General features: G+C 40.6%; 1 protein-coding gene across 24 annotated transcripts in view; it reads right to left on the bottom strand.

Moving 5' to 3' along the window:
- Nucleotides 1-6000, bottom strand: part of LOC308686997 (serine/threonine-protein kinase Nek1-like) — a 181575-nt gene that overhangs the window by 65555 nt on the left and 110020 nt on the right. The window lies entirely within an intron of this gene.

Below are 6000 nucleotides of genomic sequence, written 5' to 3'. Positions count from 1 at the left end.
TCGTGTTTGAGTTAAAAACGAATTATTATTAAGCATAGCAAGAATCATAGCAAAAAGGCTAACAAATAAGAGTTATACCCACCAATTAATATTACCCCTTCATTCATGACATGGATACTGTAATCATACAGAGAAAACATAGTTGCATACCTTTATCTTTAGCTCGTTTCTAAATTGGGAACCTAATGGCTTTGACCTTTCTTGTCCATCTCTTATTTGGCACTCAACATCAACACTCAACAGATTCCCTGATCCCCCCATAACTGTCACTCACGCTCACGAGTCACGACCAGAAGTCAAGACCAAACCAATTCACCTTGGTGGTGGTGACCAAGTAATCGTTTTGTATTACCTATTTTTATTAGCCATTCAGACCATTCAGAAAAACAAAACTGTGCAGGAAATATAGAGGCCCATATTTATAGTATTATGAATGAAATGTGCGTTATTTGGAAGAAAGTCGAGGTGTGACTGACTTCGATAACTATATGGACCCCCCCCCCTGTCCGTTCCATTTGGGAGAGACCCAGAGGTGTTACTGTCATCCGCGCCCGCGCCTCCGCGTCCCCTCCCCTTTCTCCTTCTCAAACAAGCAGCTTCTGTGCACGGCATCTTCTCATGTGCGCCTGCAGCTGCAGGGGGCGCAAATTTGCCAATTCCCCACACAGTGAAATGATAGATAATAGAAACCCGCTTTGCGGCCAATGTGGCGCAGATTTATTTTTTTTTGCTCGTGCCGGTAGTGCCGCCCCCCCCAAAAATGCCGCCCCGGGCGATTGCCCGGTTCGCCCGTGCCTAAAACCGCTACTGGTCTCATTTGAAAGCTTATTGTAAATTTATAATTAATTATTGTCATAATGAACAAAATCGTTATAAATAGCTTCAAAGTTTTGTAAAGTTATTAGAAATGTATTTTTACAAAATATCTTAATGAAAATAATATTTAAGTTGGCATTGTATCAATCTAGAAATGCACTGCAGCTAAAACCACATGTCTGACCATGTTATGTTTAAAATCTGAAGATGATAAGTCTAAAACTCTGTATTTGTTTCTAATGATCATGTCATATGACTTTATTTTGATTAAACTCTAAAATGCAAACTGATATTTATTGTCATCTTCTAAGCAGCTATTCAGTCTATTGTCTCTATTGTTTTGTGGTGCAAACGAGCCATTCAGTCTCAGTCTCTCCTGCACACATTCACACCTCTCCAGCCTGGTTATGGCATATGCTTTTATTTTGTCTGCATTATAATTATACATTTATTGTATTATATAATTATTCGACTGGCTATTCACCCTGTTTCAATCCCTCATTTATTTTATCAAAGTTCTCACTTCACATTTGAAACTGTATCAAATGCCCTTATTGAAAAAATAAGATTTCAGTAAGCATTCCTATTTGATTTTTTTTTTTTTTTCTTCATAAAAATAACAGCTAGGTGGCAGGTGCATCTTGGGCTAGGTACCATGTTAGCTTTGCTCACCATCAATACATGACATTTTTTTTAGATTAAAACCATGTTTTTATTAATAATAAAATGAATTAGAATAGAAGAATAGAATAGAATAGAATAGAATTTCTTTATTGTCATTGTACACAAGATACAATGAAATTGCAGAGCTTCTGCATAAGGTGCATGGTACATAAAATAAATAACTAGAAATATACATAATATAAAGTAATGTACAATTAAAATATGTAAGCTTAGACAAAGAATAAAGAAAAGAACATAGACAGAGTTGCCAGTATATATGAAGAGTTCAGATGCAAAAACCTCTAAATGCCATCTGAAATTTTCTTCTAGAATGATCATTTTTATCAAGCTCGTATATTTAAGTTAAATCATTTCACTTAAATGGCAATTAATAGGTAATTTTCATTGCCATTTAAGTTAAATTACTGAACTTAAATATACGAGCTTCATAAAAATGATCATTCTAGGAGGAAATTTCAGATGGCATTTAGAGGTTTTTGCATCTGAACTCTTCATATATTTAAGAGTAATAATAATAATAAACCACAGTTTGTCACATGAATAAAGCCCTAATATGAGGTAGTCAGTGCATCGAGTGTTCAGTGCATATGTGTGTTCAGTGTAATTATAGCTCTGGGGAAAAAGCTGTCCTTGAGTCTATTTGTCCTTGACTTAAGGCATCTGTAGCGCCTACCAGAGGGCAGCAGTTTAAACAGGTGGGAACCAGGGTGAGAGTGATCTCTTCCAATGTTCTGTGCTCTCCTGAGGCAGCGGGAGTTATAAAGGTCCTTCAGGGATGGAAGAGGGCAGCCAATGATCTTCTGCGCGGTGTTAATGATCCGCTGTATTCCCTTTCTCTCTACCTCAGTACAGCTGCAGTACCATACAGAGATACAGTAAGTCAGCAGGCTCTCCACTGCAGAGCGATAGAAGGTCTCCAGCAGCTTCTCCTTTAGGTTGGTCTTTTTTAACACTCTCAAGAAGTGAAGGCGCTGCTGTGCCTTCTTGATGATTGCTGTGGTGTTGGCTGACCATTTGAGGTCTGCTGAGATAGTTGTGCCAAGGAATTTGAATGTTTGAACCCTCTCTACACAGTCTCCATTGATGTAGAGGGGAGCGGGATCTGCCCTATGCCTTCTAAAATCGAGGATGATTTCCTTTGTTTTGGTGGTATTTAATGTCAGGTTGTTGACTGAACACCACTCTGACAATCTCAGGATCTCATTTCTATAGGCAGCCTCATCCCCCTTTGAGATTAGACCCACCACTGTAGTATCATCTGCGAATTTGATGATGTTGTTCTGGTGATGGACTGGGCGACAGTCATATGTATAGAGAGAGTACAGAATTGGGCTCAGCACGCACCCTTGAGTGGAGCCAGTGCTGAGCGTGCGGGTGGAAGAGAAATGGGGGGCCGAGTTTAACAGTCTGAGGGCGATCCGTCAGGAAGTTCCTGATCCAATTACATGTGAGTAAAGGAAAGCCCAGATCTGTGAGTTTGCTGAAGAGGATGTCCGGTATGATAGTATTAAAGGCTGAGCTATAATCAATAAAAAGCATCCTCACATAGCTCTCCTGATGTTCCAGATGGCACAGCGCATTGTGAAGAGCTATGGCATCCTCAGTTGATCTGTTAGCTCTATAAGCAAACTGATGTTCATCGAAAGTGGAGGGAAGGCAGGTTTTCAGGTGGTGCAACACCAACCTCTCAAGGCACTTTGTGATGATCGGTGTAAGGGCGATAGGGCGATAGTCATTTAGGTTATCCGTGACTGATTTCTTTGGTATGGGGATAATTGTGGAAGATTTCAAGCAGGATGGAATTGAAGCTTGGGTCAAGTCAAGTCAAGTCATCTTCATTTCTATAGCGCTTTTAACAATGTAGATTGTTTCAAAGCAGCTTTACAGAGATAAGCGTATAATGTAAGGTAACAGAGATTGTTTTGGCTTTATAGCAGAGTTAAGTTATTTCCATCTAAAGTTAGTTTTGATTGATTTGCTTCCGTCGCAACGATCATTTGTTATTAAATTAGGGGCCGCTAAGACAACACCATTCTCTCTACACAGACTTTAAACGCGAACCTGTGAGAAATGCTGATGGCGTTCACATGCGCATTTAGAATTGGTTCTATAATTATGTGCATTTGAAAATACGCAGGTTTAGAATTCCCTACAAGCCAAGCCTAAACAAAGTACTTGTCTTTCCTTATAGATTTTGATAAAGAATTTTATTTTATTTTGTTGCTTTGGGGTAGGAACGCGAAACGAATTCTACCCTGTTTTTATAGTCCCTCTTAGCATCCTTAATTAATGGGTCAGAGAAAGGTTGAAGAGGTTTGCGAAAACACCTGAGAGCTGGTTAGCACATCCCTTGAGCACCTTCCCTGGGATGCCATCAGGACCAGCAGCTTTCCGTGTGTTCACTGTTCTGAGCACCCGCCTCACTTCATGCTCCTGGACAATGAGTGGCGGAGTACCAGAGTCTGTTGTAGGCTGGGGTGGTGTGGTATTTTGCAGCTGTGGTTTGTCAAAACGAGCAAAGAAGCAATTCAGTTCCTCTGCAAGTGGAGCCGAGCTGTTTCCAGCTGCACAGCTGCTGCCTCGGAAGTTTGTTAGGTGCTGGAATCCCTGCCATACCTGTCGTGGTTTGCCGTCTGTGAAATGATCTTCTACCCTGTTTTTATAGTCCCTCTTAGCATCCTTAATTCCTCTCTTCAGGTTGGCTCTAGCAGCACTGTAAAGAGCTCTATCACCTGACCTGAAAGCAGCTTTCCGATCTTTGAGGAGTTTGTAGACTTGGCTGGTCATCCAAGGCTTCTGGTTGGGAAAAATCCGGATGACTTTATTCACTGTGACGTTGTCCATGCAATACTTGATGTAAGCCAGTACTGCCTCAGTGTGAACAGACAGGTCATGATGTTTAAAGACTTCCCAGTCAGTGGGTCTCATTCATGAAACACGAGCAGAACGAATTTTTGTGTAAATCGTGTGTAAAGTGGTTCTGGCGTAAATTTTCGGATTCATTAAAATGTTCGTATTTTCCAAATGTTAGTTGGTACGAAAGAAATCTACACCTGGTCCCAGCCACGCGTAAAAAGTGCGTTGAACATCCGAACGTTTTGCTCATTAATAAGGCTGCCTTTTAATTTACCGTAATCGGGTACATATTTACACAGCATTTTGAAAAAATATTATATATTAATTACATACGTTTTTTCTTTTTACTTTTATTACGAGAGCCAGTAATAGCATCTGCAAACGGAACACAAGTCCGCAAGTTTTTTTTTTTTTTTTTTTTTACAAGTCCGCAAGTCACAAGTGCATCTGTAATATGCTGCCAATCATTTTTACCTAAAGCATTTAGGAATTACCTAAAAAATCCTTTTTTTTAGGACCTGATACTCCACTATGTACGCTTGAAAATAAAATGTGGCTTTTTGAATGAACTTCTGATAATAAAACTTAGATTTCTGCATCTGAGAAATTTCTCTTCTTCATTCGCTTTTGAGAAGACATGTTGAAATCCTTTGTTTCGTGTCATAATATGTGCCCATATATAGTTGTCAGTCGGTTTTAATGGGCGGGATTTATGGTAATTGCGAATGAGCGTGCACGCCTTCCCATTTACGACTGATTGGAATTCATTAACCCACACACAGATTTCACTATCAAATCTGACGTTTACGAAGTATTTGTGAATCAGGAGAAGAGTTTTCGGGAATGTCTCTTTACGCGCAAATCACTCACATATTTACTCGTATATTTACGAATGTTTCATGAATGAGACCCAAAGTGTGTAAAGCAGTCCTGGAGCTGAGAGAGTGCATTTTCGGGCCATATAGAAACAGTCTTTGTGAGTGGTGTTTTCCATCTTCTGAGGGAGATGTATGCTGGAGTGAGAAGCAGAGAGAGGTGATCTGAGTGACCTAGGTGAGGGAGAGGAATAGCTCTATATGCATGTTTAATGTTGGTGTACACACGGTCCAGTGTGTTATCCCCTCTGGTCGGACATTTAACATGTTGGAAAAAATGTGGAAGTACTGTTTTCAAATCTGCCTGGTTAAAATCTCCAGCTATAATGTGTACTCCGTTGGAATGAGCACATAGCTGTTTATTTATGGCATCCAGCAAGAGAGCGAGAGCTGTGCTAACATTGGCGTCGGGTGGTATGTAAACAGCGGTGACAATCACTGCCGTTAGCTCTCGCGGTAAAAAGAACGGTCGGCATTTTACAGTCATAAATTCCAGGTCTGGAGAACAGTGGCTATCTAGGATCTTACTATTGTTTGACCAGTCATTGTGCACAAAAATACACACACCACCCCCTTTGCTCTTACCAGAGTCGTTGTTTCTGTCCCAGCGATGTAAAGTGCGACCCGCTAACTGCACTGCAGTGTCGGGGATCCTTGGGTGAAGCCAGGTCTCCGATACTATCATGATGCAGCAGTCGCGGATGTAGTGGTTCCCGGCGATGTAAAGCTCCAGTTCGTCCATTTTGTGAGCCATGGATCTGGCATTGGT

This window comes from Scardinius erythrophthalmus (assembly GCF_964197995.2).
Source record: "Scardinius erythrophthalmus genome assembly, chromosome: 2".
NCBI lineage: Eukaryota > Metazoa > Chordata > Actinopteri > Cypriniformes > Leuciscidae > Scardinius > Scardinius erythrophthalmus.
The sequence above is the reverse complement of the archived record's forward strand: the minus strand, read 5'-3'. Positions and strand labels throughout refer to the sequence as shown.